This window comes from Pleurodeles waltl, chromosome 3_1 (genome assembly GCF_031143425.1).
Source record: "Pleurodeles waltl isolate 20211129_DDA chromosome 3_1, aPleWal1.hap1.20221129, whole genome shotgun sequence".
NCBI classification, from domain to species: Eukaryota; Metazoa; Chordata; class Amphibia; order Caudata; family Salamandridae; genus Pleurodeles; species Pleurodeles waltl.
The window spans coordinates 1,988,740,087-1,988,758,990 of NC_090440.1; the positions used below are offsets into that span (position 1 = coordinate 1,988,740,087).

The following is an 18,904-nucleotide window of genomic DNA, read 5'->3' on the forward strand; positions in this document are numbered from 1 at the left end:
GATTTTCTTCATGAGGCTATCAATCTTACAGTGTTCTAATATAGCATACGAGAACATTATTAGGGGCCCAAAGGGATCATTAAACGTCTTCTGTTGAGAGTTATTGACAAAAGCGAGGGGACAGGGCATTTAACTAATGTGACAGCAGAGGAACGACGCCTATGCTGACAGCTCAACATTTCGTTCAATGAGGTAAGAATGCTTTAAATTAAACAGGAAAGCCAAAAAAACGACATTTGCTAGAATATTAGACCAGATGGCTTATTCCAACCATTATTTGATTGTTGCAACTTCACTGTCCCCAGTGAATCTTAAAAAATTCCAATGTCCTAAGACATCTAGCCCTTGATGTACTAGAGGTTGTGCGAGCGTTCCTGGGAAGCTGAATGATTTTCTGCTGCGCCTACAGGCTTTTATGGTAAGTAATCAGATGCAATCCTTTACGCTTACGTTACTTTGTGCTATGCGAGTCCCCGTGCAACACCTTAGCAAATGCCCAAGACGGCGTTCTTTGTCCTCATCGGTCTAAGATCCTCAACAGCCTTATACATTTTAGGACCTGTGACCAGGGTGTTACTCTTGGTTTTAGTCTAAAAAGACTAACTAGCATTAGAAAGCCCCTTTTCCCCACGTCAATTCGACAGGGCGATAAGCCACTGAGCGGCACTAATTGTGTGGAAGATGTCTAAACTCTAAAAATAGATCAAACATAGAGGCCCAGATTTATGAAACGCTTGCGTTATCACAGTGTAAGGCAACACCAGGGCATCAGTGAGGTTTACTAAACCACGCAAGGCCACCTTGCGTGGCATTGCATGTCTTAATAAATCTAGAGTAACCCATGGCAGCGCAAGTCGCTGCCTTGCGTTACTGTTTGCCGGGAAGGCGTTCCATGGGTAGGGAGTGGGTGATCTTAGGCATCCACCCATGCTCTTTCATGCATTCCCAGATTTACTAAGAGTAGTAAACCTGGGAACGCGTACGCCTTCCCAACTGAGGAGCAACAAGGAGAAATATCTTTGTTTCTCTACGTTTTATCCTCAAGTTGTCCTGCTGAGTTGCGTAAAAGGTGAGTAAATCTTCCCCTTCCTCGGGTCCATTTGAAAAGACCCTCTTTACTTAAATGTACCAAATTACGATTAGAAAGACCGTTTGAAAAGCTCAGTTTATAAAAGAAAGCCCCAAAAAAGCCCAAAAGAGGTGATTGCAAATACAAGTCAAGTGAGAATCTGGCAACCATCAAATATCCAAGAAAAGAAGTTTAAAATGCTGTACTCTCTTAAACTGAAACAAGAAGCTAACCACTCAGTTTGTGTTTCCTTCCTCCAGTTCTTCGTAAAAGAAGAGAGGAACGTTCATCAATAGCAGACAGCAGCTGCACAAATGCAACACTGTCCACTGGCTTCGCGCTCAGAAGAAAACACTACGGCCCATATTTATACTTTTTGACGCTAAACTGCGCTAACGCAGTTTAGCGTCAAAAAGTTTTGCGCCGGCTAACGCCATTCTGAAGCGCCATGCGGGCGCCGTATTTATTGAATGGCGTTAGCCGGCGCAAGCAGACCGGCGCTGCCTGGTGTGCGCGAGAAAAACCACGTACACCAGGCAGCGCCGGCGTAGGGGGAAAATGGCGCATGGGCGTCTTAAAATGGGGCAAGTCAGGTTACGTCGAAAAAATCATCGTAACCCGACTTGCGCCATTTATTTTCGACGCCCATCCCCCATCAACATGACTCCTATCATTGTAAAGATAGGAGTCATGCCCCCTTGCCCAATGGCCATGCCCAGGGGACTTCTGTCCCCTGGGCATGGTCATTGGGCATAGTGGCATGTAGGGGGGCACAAATCAGGCCCCCCTATGCCACAAAAAAACAAAAAAAAATACTTACCTGAACTTACCTTAATGTCCATGGGATGGGTCCCTCCGTCCTTGGGTGTCCTCCTGGGGTGGGCAAGGGTGGCAGGGGGGGGTCCCTGGGGGCAGGGGAGGGCACTCTGGGCTCATTTTGAGCCCACTTGTCCCTTAACGCCATCCCTGACCCAGGCGTTAAAAAGCGGCGCAAAAGCGCCGTTTTTGGCCACGCCCACTCCCGGGCGTCATTTTTGCCCAGGAGTATAAATACCACGTAAAGGCCTGGGAGTCATTTTTTAAGACGGGAACGCCTCCCTTGCATATCATTAACACAAGGAAGGGGTTCACGCTAAAAAATGACGCACACTCCGGGCACTTTGGCGCCCGAAGCGTCTAACGCCAGAGTATAAATATGGCGTTAATTTAGCGTCGAATTTGCGTCGAAAAAAACGACGCAAATTCGGCGCAACCAGAGTATAAATACGGCCCTACAACTCTTCCTCGTGGTTAGCGAAGACCAGACACTTTCGAACACATTTCCTCAGTTAAAAACTATAGAAATGATCCCTGAAAGTATAGTCTTGCCTGAACCACTTCCAGCTCACACAGACAGAAAAAGTGGAAACCCTTCTTACCTACAGTAAGCACCTGTTGGGCATCAAGTAAAAAAACATATAAATATATAGATAAGACCACAAAATAGCATTCAGCAGATGCGCGTGCATTTCTGTGCAAGAAAGAGTTCTCCATGGAACTCGGGTGACACAATGCTTTAAAAATTTGCATATCAGAAATCAGCCACCAATCAAATTCAGCCTGCCTTTTCCCGGCCCTGTCTCACACACAGACACACACACACACACACACACAGGTTACCTGTTGGCTGCCCCTGAAACAGACAGAGGACTACAGTATGAAAGTTAAAGTTCAAACAGGTAAAGAAACGGCAGCCATACTTTCCTTTCCTGCTCTCGTTTACCGCAACAAACACATTTTAACTTGTTTAAAAAGTAAGAGAAACAGTTGGTAAACTCACAAAAAAGACAGTCTACCGTTACTTCCAGAGCTTTCGGCACTGCACTAAATGACAATTATTACCATTTCAAGATGGCTACGCATTATCAGACTGCACGAAGTGGGTGCATTTTACTGGAGATCGGACAGAGTCACCAGAGCGCTTACTCTGTTCAAGTAAAGCAGCACACACTTGCCCTCTGAGTTCACATCATGCTGTGCTGAAAGTGTAGGTGGTGAAAACACTGGGAATTATTCTTGTTCACAGCCTTCATTTTGAAGCTCAAGCCAAGACATGGATTTCTCTGGTAGTTTCATCCTCAGATATCTTGGTGAGATGTTCAACTTCCTGACGCAAATCGATTTACATGTTAAGAGGCAGAGCATTAATTAGCACTCATTTGGACTACTGCAATGCCTTACACAAGGGAAAATGGGAAAAACTTGAAACAAAACGGCAGGTTCCACAGGATTTTGCAGGAAGACAGTTTTCAATCAGAATATTTGGTTCAGATTATGACCTTTCAATGTGCCGAAAGCGTGATACTGATTGCTAGTGAATGAGAAACGACCTGGTAGGTTTGCAAGTATGGAAACAAAAGGTGTAGCAAGCAACATACCTTTACATTTTGAAAAGTTGCACCACAGATCAAATGTATGGCAATGTCTTCAATCAGTCTCCCCAAACAAAGTAACTCTCCCCCAGTTCACGTGTAAGACCCTTACAAGGCGATGGCATTCCGCAGGAACCACGGGTTACAACGGAACCTACCACTTTCAGATGAGCTCTGAATACCTGGACATCAAAGAAAGCCTTCACATCAGCAACACCTTGTCCTACCAGCCGCTTTGAACATATGCAGCTTTTCCAGGCCCCATGACTTTTAGGCATCTCTGTATTATAGAAGTATCCAAAACACGGTTTATTTTTCTTGTACAGAAGATTCCGTTCACCGGGGAGTGAATCCTTGTCGGGACAATTTTGATCCTAGTATTCTTCAGAATAGGAACCGAACATTTCAGTGAATGTATCCGTCATCCAGCCCTTCCTCAAATGAAGAAAGGAACAGCCATCAACAAAAGACAGTTGTTTCATAAATACAACTCTGCCCTTCCTTTCCAGATCAGGGCTTTTCTGCAACAACTCTCTGACACTTACAAACACTGGGGCAGATTTACGACATTTTGGCGCAGGGCAGCACAGCAAGTCACATTGCTGTGCCCTGTGTCAAAGAAAACGGGCAATAATGTGTTATATGTATGCAATACTGTCCTTTTCCACTGCGCTGGAGCCATTTTGACTGCCTAGAGCCAGCGCCGGCAACCTTGCACCATGGTGCAAGGTTGTCTGCGTTGTAGGCAAAATTGTTTTTGTGAAGGAAGAGGCACCTTCCTACACAAAAACAATCTTGGGAGGCTTTTCCCTTTTCCTATGCGTGCTGCAAAACGCAGCACACATAGAAAGGGGAAACAACAAAGAGAAATAAAGATATTTCTCCTCACTGACCCTCCCCTGGGGAGGGGTAAGGTGTTGGTGCATTCCCAGATTTACATGGCTCTGTAAATTTGGGGATGCGTCTAACAACATGGGTGTTGCGTTGGAACACACACTGCAAAGCCCTTGGATCGCCTCCCTAATGCAGAGTAAGCCAGCGCACCGCTTTACAATGCCTTGCCTTAATCACTATCTACGGGACTATTCAAAGCCACGCCAAGTGGCTTTGCGTGATCTCCTAGATATGGTTAAAAGGTCTGACCGCTGTTGCGTCACTAGAAGTCACGCAACTGCAGTGCAAGCCTCTCTTAAATATGCCCCACTAGTTCCAGTTTCTTTCTTCAGAAACTTTTTATAACGCTATGCCACTCTGTTCCAGTGGCACAGGAAGATGTCACAACAGCATTTTTGCTGCCATCTGGCTTAGCTCTCAGATGGTAAGTGATACAGACTTTAAAAACTGCTGCTGTGGTCTATGCCGCTAACTAAAGTATTGCTTCAGCACGACAGGCTCAAGTTGAAGGCGAAAAACAGTCCACATCCCCTCTTCCAGCAGGCTAGAGGGTACCACAATTTAGTCTTACTTTGTTTTTTGTTTTTATATTTACTTATCTATTTATTTCATTATTTTAAAAAAGGACATTGCTGGGAAGGCAGTCGGGCTACGCTCCTGGCTCCTATAAAGCCAAGATTAGGCAAAGTTTTGAAGCACTCAACTGGCCTGCCGCCAGAGCGGAACCTTCTCCAATTCACGCTCTGCCGCCAACCCACCCACCTCGTTTCCCCGGCATTGGGGCATGTTTGAACTCCAAAATGGCGGCCTCCGGGGTTCCACACATTGCAGCTTTACCATTTTCAAGGTACAGGGATTATTCTACTGTTTAAAAGCTGCTGGCATTCCGATTTTCTTCATGAGGCTATCAATCTTACAGTGTTCTAATATAGCATACGAGAACATTATTAGGGGCCCAAAGGGATCATTAAACGTCTTCTGTTGAGAGTTATTGACAAAAGCGAGGGGACAGGGCATTTAACTAATGTGACAGCAGAGGAACGACGCCTATGCTGACAGCTCAACATTTCGTTCAATGAGGTAAGAATGCTTTAAATTAAACAGGAAAGCCAAAAAAACGACATTTGCTAGAATATTAGACCAGATGGCTTATTCCAACCATTATTTGATTGTTGCAACTTCACTGTCCCCAATGAATCTTAAAAAATTCCAATGTCCTAAGACATCTAGCCCTTGATGTACTAGAGGTTGTGCGAGCGTTCCTGGGAAGCTGAATGATTTTCTGCTGCGCCTACAGGCTTTTATGGTAAGTAATCAGATGCAATCCTTTACGCTTACGTTACTTTGTGCTATGCGAGTCCCCGTGCAACACCTTAGCAAATGCCCAAGACGGCGTTCTTTGTCCTCATCGGTCTAAGATCCTCAACAGCCTTATACATTTTAGGACCTGTGACCAGGGTGTTACTCTTGGTTTTAGTCTAAAAAGACTAACTAGCATTAGAAAGCCCCTTTTCCCCACGTCAATTCGACAGGGCGATAAGCCACTGAGCGGCACTAATTGTGTGGAAGATGTCTAAACTCTAAAAATAGATCAAACATAGAGGCCCAGATTTATGAAACGCTTGCGTTATCACAGTGTAAGGCAACACCAGGGCATCAGTGAGGTTTACTAAACCACGCAAGGCCACCTTGCGTGGCATTGCATGTCTTAATAAATCTAGAGTAACCCATGGCAGCGCAAGTCGCTGCCTTGCGTTACTGTTTGCCGGGAAGGCGTTCCATGGGTAGGGAGTGGGTGATCTTAGGCATCCACCCATGCTCTTTCATGCATTCCCAGATTTACTAAGAGTAGTAAACCTGGGAACGCGTACGCCTTCCCAACTGAGGAGCAACAAGGAGAAATATCTTTGTTTCTCTACGTTTTATCCTCAAGTTGTCCTGCTGAGTTGCGTAAAAGGTGAGTAAATCTTCCCCTTCCTCGGGTCCATTTGAAAAGACCCTCTTTACTTAAATGTACCAAATTACGATTAGAAAGACCGTTTGAAAAGCTCAGTTTATAAAAGAAAGCCCCAAAAAAGCCCAAAAGAGGTGATTGCAAATACAAGTCAAGTGAGAATCTGGCAACCATCAAATATCCAAGAAAAGAAGTTTAAAATGCTGTACTCTCTTAAACTGAAACAAGAAGCTAACCACTCAGTTTGTGTTTCCTTCCTCCAGTTCTTCGTAAAAGAAGAGAGGAACGTTCATCAATAGCAGACAGCAGCTGCACAAATGCAACACTGTCCACTGGCTTCGCGCTCAGAAGAAAACACTACGGCCCATATTTATACTTTTTGACGCTAAACTGCGCTAACGCAGTTTAGCGTCAAAAAGTTTTGCGCCGGCTAACGCCATTCTGAAGCGCCATGCGGGCGCCGTATTTATTGAATGGCGTTAGCCGGCGCAAGCAGACCGGCGCTGCCTGGTGTGCGCGAGAAAAACCACGTACACCAGGCAGCGCCGGCGTAGGGGGAAAATGGCGCATGGGCGTCTTAAAATGGGGCAAGTCAGGTTACGTCGAAAAAATCATCGTAACCCGACTTGCGCCATTTATTTTCGACGCCCATCCCCCATCAACATGACTCCTATCATTGTAAAGATAGGAGTCATGCCCCCTTGCCCAATGGCCATGCCCAGGGGACTTCTGTCCCCTGGGCATGGTCATTGGGCATAGTGGCATGTAGGGGGGCACAAATCAGGCCCCCCTATGCCACAAAAAAACAAAAAAAAATACTTACCTGAACTTACCTTAATGTCCATGGGATGGGTCCCTCCGTCCTTGGGTGTCCTCCTGGGGTGGGCAAGGGTGGCAGGGGGGGGTCCCTGGGGGCAGGGGAGGGCACTCTGGGCTCATTTTGAGCCCACTTGTCCCTTAACGCCATCCCTGACCCAGGCGTTAAAAAGCGGCGCAAAAGCGCCGTTTTTGGCCACGCCCACTCCCGGGCGTCATTTTTGCCCAGGAGTATAAATACCACGTAAAGGCCTGGGAGTCATTTTTTAAGACGGGAACGCCTCCCTTGCATATCATTAACACAAGGAAGGGGTTCACGCTAAAAAATGACGCACACTCCGGGCACTTTGGCGCCCGAAGCGTCTAACGCCAGAGTATAAATATGGCGTTAATTTAGCGTCGAATTTGCGTCGAAAAAAACGACGCAAATTCGGCGCAACCAGAGTATAAATACGGCCCTACAACTCTTCCTCGTGGTTAGCGAAGACCAGACACTTTCGAACACATTTCCTCAGTTAAAAACTATAGAAATGATCCCTGAAAGTATAGTCTTGCCTGAACCACTTCCAGCTCACACAGACAGAAAAAGTGGAAACCCTTCTTACCTACAGTAAGCACCTGTTGGGCATCAAGTAAAAAAACATATAAATATATAGATAAGACCACAAAATAGCATTCAGCAGATGCGCGTGCATTTCTGTGCAAGAAAGAGTTCTCCATGGAACTCGGGTGACACAATGCTTTAAAAATTTGCATATCAGAAATCAGCCACCAATCAAATTCAGCCTGCCTTTTCCCGGCCCTGTCTCACACACAGACACACACACACACACACACACAGGTTACCTGTTGGCTGCCCCTGAAACAGACAGAGGACTACAGTATGAAAGTTAAAGTTCAAACAGGTAAAGAAACGGCAGCCATACTTTCCTTTCCTGCTCTCGTTTACCGCAACAAACACATTTTAACTTGTTTAAAAAGTAAGAGAAACAGTTGGTAAACTCACAAAAAAGACAGTCTACCGTTACTTCCAGAGCTTTCGGCACTGCACTAAATGACAATTATTACCATTTCAAGATGGCTACGCATTATCAGACTGCACGAAGTGGGTGCATTTTACTGGAGATCGGACAGAGTCACCAGAGCGCTTACTCTGTTCAAGTAAAGCAGCACACACTTGCCCTCTGAGTTCACATCATGCTGTGCTGAAAGTGTAGGTGGTGAAAACACTGGGAATTATTCTTGTTCACAGCCTTCATTTTGAAGCTCAAGCCAAGACATGGATTTCTCTGGTAGTTTCATCCTCAGATATCTTGGTGAGATGTTCAACTTCCTGACGCAAATCGATTTACATGTTAAGAGGCAGAGCATTAATTAGCACTCATTTGGACTACTGCAATGCCTTACACAAGGGAAAATGGGAAAAACTTGAAACAAAACGGCAGGTTCCACAGGATTTTGCAGGAAGACAGTTTTCAATCAGAATATTTGGTTCAGATTATGACCTTTCAATGTGCCGAAAGCGTGATACTGATTGCTAGTGAATGAGAAACGACCTGGTAGGTTTGCAAGTATGGAAACAAAAGGTGTAGCAAGCAACATACCTTTACATTTTGAAAAGTTGCACCACAGATCAAATGTATGGCAATGTCTTCAATCAGTCTCCCCAAACAAAGTAACTCTCCCCCAGTTCACGTGTAAGACCCTTACAAGGCGATGGCATTCCGCAGGAACCACGGGTTACAACGGAACCTACCACTTTCAGATGAGCTCTGAATACCTGGACATCAAAGAAAGCCTTCACATCAGCAACACCTTGTCCTACCAGCCGCTTTGAACATATGCAGCTTTTCCAGGCCCCATGACTTTTAGGCATCTCTGTATTATAGAAGTATCCAAAACACGGTTTATTTTTCTTGTACAGAAGATTCCGTTCACCGGGGAGTGAATCCTTGTCGGGACAATTTTGATCCTAGTATTCTTCAGAATAGGAACCGAACATTTCAGTGAATGTATCCGTCATCCAGCCCTTCCTCAAATGAAGAAAGGAACAGCCATCAACAAAAGACAGTTGTTTCATAAATACAACTCTGCCCTTCCTTTCCAGATCAGGGCTTTTCTGCAACAACTCTCTGACACTTACAAACACTGGGGCAGATTTACGACATTTTGGCGCAGGGCAGCACAGCAAGTCACATTGCTGTGCCCTGTGTCAAAGAAAACGGGCAATAATGTGTTATATGTATGCAATACTGTCCTTTTCCACTGCGCTGGAGCCATTTTGACTGCCTAGAGCCAGCGCCGGCAACCTTGCACCATGGTGCAAGGTTGTCTGCGTTGTAGGCAAAATTGTTTTTGTGAAGGAAGAGGCACCTTCCTACACAAAAACAATCTTGGGAGGCTTTTCCCTTTTCCTATGCGTGCTGCAAAACGCAGCACACATAGAAAGGGGAAACAACAAAGAGAAATAAAGATATTTCTCCTCACTGACCCTCCCCTGGGGAGGGGTAAGGTGTTGGTGCATTCCCAGATTTACATGGCTCTGTAAATTTGGGGATGCGTCTAACAACATGGGTGTTGCGTTGGAACACACACTGCAAAGCCCTTGGATCGCCTCCCTAATGCAGAGTAAGCCAGCGCACCGCTTTACAATGCCTTGCCTTAATCACTATCTACGGGACTATTCAAAGCCACGCCAAGTGGCTTTGCGTGATCTCCTAGATATGGTTAAAAGGTCTGACCGCTGTTGCGTCACTAGAAGTCACGCAACTGCAGTGCAAGCCTCTCTTAAATATGCCCCACTAGTTCCAGTTTCTTTCTTCAGAAACTTTTTATAACGCAATGCCACTCTGTTCCAGTGGCACAGGAAGATGTCACAACAGCATTTTTGCTGCCATCTGGCTTAGCTCTCAGATGGTAAGTGATACAGACTTTAAAAACTGCTGCTGTGGTCTATGCCGCTAACTAAAGTATTGCTTCAGCACGACAGGCTCAAGTTGAAGGCGAAAAACAGTCCACATCCCCTCTTCCAGCAGGCTAGAGGGTACCACAATTTAGTCTTACTTTGTTTTTTGTTTTTATATTTACTTATCTATTTATTTCATTATTTTAAAAAAGGACATTGCTGGGAAGGCAGTCGGGCTACGCTCCTGGCTCCTATAAAGCCAAGATTAGGCAAAGTTTTGAAGCACTCAACTGGCCTGCCGCCAGAGCGGAACCTTCTCCAATTCACGCTCTGCCGCCAACCCACCCACCTCGTTTCCCCGGCATTGGGGCATGTTTGAACTCCAAAATGGCGGCCTCCGGGGTTCCACACATTGCAGCTTTACCATTTTCAAGGTACAGGGATTATTCTACTGTTTAAAAGCTGCTGGCATTCCGATTTTCTTCATGAGGCTATCAATCTTACAGTGTTCTAATATAGCATACGAGAACATTATTAGGGGCCCAAAGGGATCATTAAACGTCTTCTGTTGAGAGTTATTGACAAAAGCGAGGGGACAGGGCATTTAACTAATGTGACAGCAGAGGAACGACGCCTATGCTGACAGCTCAACATTTCGTTCAATGAGGTAAGAATGCTTTAAATTAAACAGGAAAGCCAAAAAAACGACATTTGCTAGAATATTAGACCAGCTGGCTTATTCCAACCATTATTTGATTGTTGCAACTTCACTGTCCCCAATGAATCTAAAAAAATTCCAATGTCCTAAGACATCTAGCCCTTGATGTACTAGAGGTTGTGCGAGCGTTCCTGGGAAGCTGAATGATTTTCTGCTGCGCCTACAGGCTTTTATGGTAAGTAATCAGATGCAATCCTTTACGCTTACGTTACTTTGTGCTATGCGACTCCCCGTGCAACACCTTAGCAAATACCCAAGACGGCGTTCTTTGTCCTCATCGGTCTAAGATCCTCAACAGCCTTATACATTTTAGGACCTGTGACCAGGGTGTTACTCTTGGTTTTAGTCTAAAAAGACTAACTAGCATTAGAAAGCCCCTTTTCCCCACGTCAATTCGACAGGGCGATAAGCCACTGAGCGGCACTAATTGTGTGGAAGATGTCTAAACTCTAAAAATAGATCAAACATAGAGGCCCAGATTTATGAAACGCTTGCGTTATCACAGCGTAAGGCAACACCAGGGCATCAGTGAGGTTTACTAAACCACGCAAGGCCACCTTGCGTGGCATTGCATGTCTTAATAAATCTAGAGTAACCCATGGCAGCGCAAGTCGCTGCCTTGCGTTACTGTTTGCCGGGAAGGCGTTCCATGGGTAGGGAGTGGGTGATCTTAGGCATCCACCCATGCTCTTTCATGCATTCCCAGATTTACTAAGAGTAGTAAACCTGGGAACGCGTACGCCTTCCCAACTGAGGAGCAACAAGGAGAAATATCTTTGTTTCTCTACGTTTTATCCTCAAGTTGTCCTGCTGAGTTGCGTAAAAGGTGAGTAAATCTTCCCCTTCCTCGGGTCCATTTGAAAAGACCCTCTTTACTTAAATGTACCAAATTACGATTAGAAAGACCGTTTGAAAAGCTCAGTTTATAAAAGAAAGGCCCAAAAAAGCCCAAAAGAGGTGATTGCAAATACAAGTCAAGTGAGAATCTGGCAACCATCAAATATCCAAGAAAAGAAGTTTAAAATGCTGTACTCTCTTAAACTGAAACAAGAAGCTAACCACTCAGTTTGTGTTTCCTTCGTCCAGTTCTTCGTAAAAGAAGAGAGGAACGTTCATCAATAGCAGACAGCAGCTGCACAAATGCAACACTGTCCACTGGCTTCGCGCTCAGAAGAAAACACTACAACTCTTCCTCGTGGTTAGCGAAGACCAGACACTTTCGAACACATTCCCTCAGTTAAAAACTATAGAAATGATCCCTGAAAGTATAGTCTTGCCTGAACCACTTCCAGCTCACACAGACAGAAAAAGTGGAAACCCTTCTTACCTACAGTAAGCACCTGTTGGGCATCAAGTCAAAAAACATATAAATATATAGATAAGACCACAAAATAGCATTCAGCAGATGCGCGTGCATTTCTGTGCAAGAAAGAGTTCTCCCTAGAACTCGGGTGACACAATGCTTTAAAAATTTGCATATCAGAAATCAGCCACCAATCAAATTCAGCCTGCCTTTTCCCGGCCCTGTCTCACACACAGACACACACACACACACACAGGTTACCTGTTGGCTGCCCCTGAAACAGACAGAGGACTACAGTATGAAAGTTAAAGTTCAAACAGGTAAAGAAACGGCAGCCATACTTTCCTTTCCTGCTCTCGTTTACCGCAACAAACACATTTTAACTTGTTTAAAAAGTAAGAGAAACAGTTGGTAAACTCACAAAAAAGACAGTCTACCGTTACTTCCAGAGCTTTCGGCACTGCACTAAATGACAATTATTACCATTTCAAGATGGCTACGCATTATCAGACTGCACGAAGTGGGTGCATTTTACTGGAGATCGGACAGAATCACCAGAGCGCTTACTCTGTTCAAGTAAAGCAGCACACACTTGCCCTCTGAGTTCACATCATACTGTGCTGAAAGTGTAGGTGGTGAAAACACTGGGAATTATTCTTGTTCACAGCCTTCATTTTGAAGCTCAAGCCAAGACATGGATTTCTCTGGTAGTTTCATCCTCAGATATCTTGGTGAGATGTTCAACTTCCTGACGCAAATCGATTTACATGTTAAGAGGCAGAGCATTAATTAGCACTCATTTGGACTACTGCAATGCCTTACACAAGGGAAAATGGGGAAAACTTGAAACAAAACGGCAGGTTCCACAGGATTTTGCAGGAAGACAGTTTTCAATCAGAATATTTGGTTCAGATTATGACCTTTCAATGTGCCGAAAGCGTGATACTGATTGCTAGTGAATGAGAAACGACCTGGTAGGTTTGCAAGTATGGAAACAAAAGGTGTAGCAAGCAACCTACCTTTACATTTTGAAAAGTTGCACCACAGATCAAATGTATGGCAATGTCTTCAATCAGTCTCCCCAAACAAAGTAACTCTCCCCCAGTTCACGTGTAAGACCCTTACAAGGCGATGGCATTCCGCAGGAACCACGGGTTACAACGGAACCTACCACTTTCAGATGAGCTCTGAATACCTGGACATCAAAGAAAGCCTTCACATCAGCAACACCTTGTCCTACCAGCCGCTTTGAACATATGCAGCTTTTCCAGGCCCCATGACTTTTAGGCATCTCTGTATTATAGAAGTATCCAAAACACGGTTTATTTTTCTTGTACAGAAGATTCCGTTCACCGGGGAGTGAATCCTTGTCGGGACAATTTTGATCCTAGTATTCTTCAGAATAGGAACCGAACATTTCAGTGAATGTATCCGTCATCCAGCCCTTCCTCAAATGAAGAAAGGAACAGCCATCAACAAAAGACAGTTGTTTCATAAATACAACTCTGCCCTTCCTTTCCAGATCAGGGCTTTTCTGCAACAACTCTGACACTTACAAACACTGGGGCAGATTTACGACATTTTGGCGCAGGGCAGCACAGCAAGTCACATTGCTGTGCCCTGTGTCAAAGAAAACGGGCAATAATGTGTTATATGTATGCAATACTGTCCTTTTCCACTGCGCTGGAGCCATTTTGACTGCCTAGAGCCAGCGCCGGCAACCTTGCACCATGGTGCAAAGTTGTCTGCGTTGTAGGCAAAATTGTTTTTGTGAAGGAAGAGGCACCTTCCTACACAAAAACAATCTTGGGAGGCTTTTCCCTTTTCCTATGCGTGCTGCAAAACGCAGCACACATAGAAAGGGGAAACAACAAAGAGAAATAAAGATATTTCTCCTCACTGACCCTCCCCTGGGGAGGGGTAAGGTGTTGGTGCATTCCCAGATTTACATGGCTCTGTAAATTTGGGGATGCGTCTAACAACATGGGTGTTGCGTTGGAACACACACTGCAAAGCCCTTGGATCGCCTCCCTAATGCAGAGTAAGCCAGCGCACCGCTTTACAATGCCTTGCCTTAATCACTATCTACGGGACTATTCAAAGCCACGCCAAGTGGCTTTGCGTGATCTCCTAGATATGGTTAAAAGGTCTGACCGCTGTTGCGTCACTAGAAGTCACGCAACTGCAGTGCAAGCCTCTCTTAAATATGCCCCACTAGTTCCAGTTTCTTTCTTCAGAAACTTTTTATAACGCTATGCCACTCTGTTCCAGTGGCACAGGAAGATGTCACAACAGCATTTTTGCTGCCATCTGGCTTAGCTCTCAGATGGTAAGTGATACAGACTTTAAAAACTGCTGCTGTGGTCTATGCCGCTAACTAAAGTATTGCTTCAGCACGACAGGCTCAAGTTGAAGGCGAAAAACAGTCCACATCCCCTCTTCCAGCAGGCTAGAGGGTACCACAATTTAGTCTTACTTTGTTTTTTGTTTTTATATTTACTTATCTATTTATTTCATTATTTTAAAAAAGGACATTGCTGGGAAGGCAGTCGGGCTACGCTCCTGGCTCCTATAAAGCCAAGATTAGGCAAAGTTTTGAAGCACTCAACTGGCCTGCCGCCAGAGCGGAACCTTCTCCAATTCACGCTCTGCCGCCAACCCACCCACCTCGTTTCCCCGGCATTGGGGCATGTTTGAACTCCAAAATGGCGGCCTCCGGGGTTCCACACATTGCAGCTTTACCATTTTCAAGGTACAGGGATTATTCTACTGTTTAAAAGCTGCTGGCATTCCGATTTTCTTCATGAGGCTATCAATCTTGCAGTGTTCTAATATAGCATACGAGAACATTATTAGGGGCCCAAAGGGATCATTAAACGTCTTCTGTTGAGAGTTATTGACAAAAGCGAGGGGACAGGGCATTTAACTAATGTGACAGCAGAGGAACGACGCCTATGCTGACAGCTCAACATTTCGTTCAATGAGGTAAGAATGCTTTAAATTAAACAGGAAAGCCAAAAAAACGACATTTGCTAGAATATTAGACCAGATGGCTTATTCCAACCATTATTTGATTGTTGCAACTTCACTGTCCCCAATGAATCTTAAAAAATTCCAATGTCCTAAGACATCTAGCCCTTGATGTACTAGAGGTTGTGCGAGCGTTCCTGGGAAGCTGAATGATTTTCTGCTGCGCCTACAGGCTTTTATGGTAAGTAATCAGATGCAATCCTTTACGCTTACGTTACTTTGTGCTATGCGACTCCCCGTGCAACACCTTAGCAAATACCCAAGACGGCGTTCTTTGTCCTCATCGGTCTAAGATCCTCAACAGCCTTATACATTTTAGGACCTGTGACCAGGGTGTTACTCTTGGTTTTAGTCTAAAAAGACTAACTAGCATTAGAAAGCCCCTTTTCCCCACGTCAATTTGACAGGGCGATAAGCCACTGAGCGGCACTAATTGTGTGGAAGATGTCTAAACTCTAAAAATAGATCAAACATAGAGGCCCAGATTTATGAAACGCTTGCGTTATCACAGCGTAAGGCAACACCAGGGCATCAGTGAGGTTTACTAAACCACGCAAGGCCACCTTGTGTGGCATTGCATGTCTTAATAAATCTAGAGCAACCCATGGCAGCGCAAGTCGCTGCCTTGCGTTACTGTTTGCCGGGAAGGCGTTCCATGGGTAGGGAGTGGGTGATCTTAGGCATCCACCCATGCTCTTTCATGCATTCCCAGATTTACTAAGAGTAGTAAACCTGGGAACGCGTACGCCTTCCCAACTGAGGAGCAACAAGGAGAAATATCTTTGTTTCTCTACGTTTTATCCTCAAGTTGTCCTGCTGAGTTGCGTAAAAGGTGAGTAAATCTTCCCCTTCCCCGGGTCCATTTGAAAAGACCCTCTTTACTTAAATGTACCAAATTACGATTAGAAAGACCGTTTGAAAAGCTCAGTTTATAAAAGAAAGCCCCAAAAAAGCCCAAAAGAGGTGATTGCAAATACAAGTCAAGTGAGAATCTGGCAACCATCAAATATCCAAGAAAAGAAGTTTAAAATGCTGTACTCTCTTAAACTGAAACAAGAAGCTAACCACTCAGTTTGTGTTTCCTTCCTCCAGTTCTTCGTAAAAGAAGAGAGGAACGTTCATCAATAGCAGACAGCAGCTGCACAAATGCAACACTGTCCACTGGCTTCGCGCTCAGAAGAAAACACTACAACTCTTCCTCGGGGTTAGCGAAGACAAGACACTTTCGAACACATTTCCTCAGTTAAAAACTATAAAAATGATCCCTGAAAGTATAGTCTTGCCTGAACCACTTCCAGCTCACACAGACAGAAAAAGTGGAAACACTTCTTACCTACAGTAAGCACCTGTTGGGCATCAAGTCAAAAAACATATAAATATATAGATAAGACCACAAAATAGCATTCAGCAGATGCGCGTGCATTTCTGTGCAAGAAAGAGTTCTCCCTAGAACTCGGGTGACACAATGCTTTAAAAATTTGCATATCAGAAATCAGCCACCAATCAAATTCAGCCTGCCTTTTCCCGGCCCTGTCTCACACACAGACACACACACACACACAGGTTACCTGTTGGCTGCTCCTGAAACAGACAGAGGACTACAGTATGAAAGTTAAAGTTCAAACAGGTAAAGAAACGGCAGCCATACTTTCCTTTCCTGCTCTCGTTTACCGCAACAAACACATTTTAACTTGTTTAAAAAGTAAGAGAAACAGTTGGTAAACTCACAAAAAAGACAGTCTACCGTTACTTCCAGAGCTTTCGGCACTGCACTAAATGACAATTATTACCATTTCAAGATGGCTACGCATTATCAGACTGCACGAAGTGGGTGAATTTTACTGGAGATCGGACAGAATCACCAGAGCGCTTACTCTGTTCAAGTAAAGCAGCACACACTTGCCCTCTGAGTTCACATCATACTGTGCTGAAAGTGTAGGTGGTGAAAACACTGGGAATTATTCTTGTTCACAGCCTTCATTTTGAAGCTCAAGCCAAGACATGGATTTCTCTGGTAGTTTCATCCTCAGATATCTTGGTGAGATGTTCAACTTCCTGACGCAAATCGATTTACATGTTAAGAGGCAGAGCATTAATTAGCACTCATTTGGACTACTGCAATGCCTTACACAAGGGAAAATGGGAAAAACTTGAAACAAAACGGCAGGTTCCACAGGATTTTGCAGGAAGACAGTTTTCAATCAGAATATTTGGTTCAGATTATGACCTTTCAATGTGCCGAAAGCGTGATACTGATTGCTAGTGAATGAGAAACGACCTGGTAGGTTTGCAAGTATGGAAACAAAAGGTGTAGCAAGCAACATACCTTTACATTTTGAAAAGTTGCACCACAGATCAAATGTATGGCAATGTCTTCAATCAGTCTCCCCAAACAAAGTAACTCTCCCCCAGTTCACGTGTAAGACCCTTACAAGGCGATGGCATTCCGCAGGAACCACGGGTTACAACGGAACCTACCACTTTCAGATGAGCTCTGAATACCTGGACATCAAAGAAAGCCTTCACATCAGCAACACCTTGTCCTACCAGCCGCTTTGAACATATGCAGCTTTTCCAGGCCCCATGACTTTTAGGCATCTCTGTATTATAGAAGTATCCAAAACACGGTTTATTTTTCTTGTACAGAAGATTCCGTTCACCGGGGAGTGAATCCTTGTCGGGACAATTTTGATCCTAGTATTCTTCAGAATAGGAACCGAACATTTCAGTGAATGTATCCGTCATCCAGCCCTTCCTCAAATGAAGAAAGGAACAGCCATCAACAAAAGACAGTTGTTTCATAAATACAACTCTGCCCTTCCTTTCCAGATCAGGGCTTTTCTGCAACAACTCTCTGACACTTACAAACACTGGGGCAGATTTACGACATTTTGGCGCAGGGCAGCACAGCAAGTCACATTGCTGTGCCCTGTGTCAAAGAAAACGGGCAATAATGTGTTATATGTATGCAATACTGTCCTTTTCCACTGCGCTGGAGCCATTTTGACTGCCTAGAGCCAGCGCCGGCAACCTTGCACCATGGTGCAAGGTTGTCTGCGTTGTAGGCAAAATTGTTTTTGTGAAGGAAGAGGCACCTTCCTACACAAAAACAATCTTGGGAGGCTTTTCCCTTTTCCTATGCGTGCTGCAAAACGCAGCACACATAGAAAGGGGAAACAACAAAGAGAAATAAAGATATTTCTCCTCACTGACCCTCCCCTGGGGAGGGGTAAGGTGTTGGTGCATTCCCAGATTTATATGGCTCTGTAAATTTGGGGATGCGTCTAACAACATGGGTGTTGCGTTGGAACACACACTGCAAAGCCCTTGGATCGCCTCCCTAATGCAGAGTAAGCCAGCGCACCGCTTTACAATGCCTTGCCTTAATCACTATCTACGGGACTATTCAAAGCCACGCCAAGTGGCTTTGCGTGATCTCCTAGATATGGTTAAAAGGTCTGACCGCTGTTGCGTCACTAGAAGTCACGCAACTGCAGTGCAAGCCTCTCTTAAATATGCCCCACTAGTTCCAGTTTCTTTCTTCAGAAACTTTTTATAACGCAATGCCACTCTGTTCCAGTGGCACAGGAAGATGTCACAACAGCATTTTTGCTGCCATCTGGCTTAGCTCTCAGATGGTAAGTGATACAGACTTTAAAAACTGCTGCTGTGGTCTATGCCGCTAACTAAAGTATTGCTTCAGCACAACAGGCTCAAGTTGAAGGCGAAAAACAGTCCACATCCCCTCTTCCAGCAGGCTAGAGGGTACCACAATTTAGTCTTACTTTGTTTTTTGTTTTTATA

At 44.7% G+C, this 18,904-nt stretch overlaps 2 non-coding genes and 4 pseudogenes across 2 annotated transcripts; all 6 read right to left on the bottom strand.

The window, feature by feature from the left end:
* Window positions 1-1,300: 1,300 nt before the first annotated feature.
* On the bottom strand, window positions 1,301-1,490 carry LOC138286201 (small nucleolar RNA U3; annotated as a pseudogene).
* Window positions 1,491-2,301: 811 nt separating this feature from the next.
* LOC138286208 (small nucleolar RNA U3) lies at window positions 2,302-2,435 on the bottom strand (annotated as a pseudogene).
* A 4,127-nt stretch (window positions 2,436-6,562) lies between these two features.
* Window positions 6,563-6,752, bottom strand: LOC138286202 (small nucleolar RNA U3; annotated as a pseudogene).
* An 811-nt stretch (window positions 6,753-7,563) lies between these two features.
* On the bottom strand, window positions 7,564-7,697 carry LOC138286209 (small nucleolar RNA U3; annotated as a pseudogene).
* Window positions 7,698-11,824: 4,127 nt separating this feature from the next.
* Window positions 11,825-12,042, bottom strand: LOC138286151 (small nucleolar RNA U3). The gene has a single exon (XR_011201843.1). It is a non-coding gene; the product is annotated as a small nucleolar RNA U3 (small nucleolar RNA).
* A 4,121-nt stretch (window positions 12,043-16,163) lies between these two features.
* Window positions 16,164-16,381, bottom strand: LOC138286180 (small nucleolar RNA U3). Its single transcript, XR_011201870.1, has one exon. It is a non-coding gene; the product is annotated as a small nucleolar RNA U3 (small nucleolar RNA).
* Between the last annotated feature and the right edge of the window lie 2,523 nt (window positions 16,382-18,904).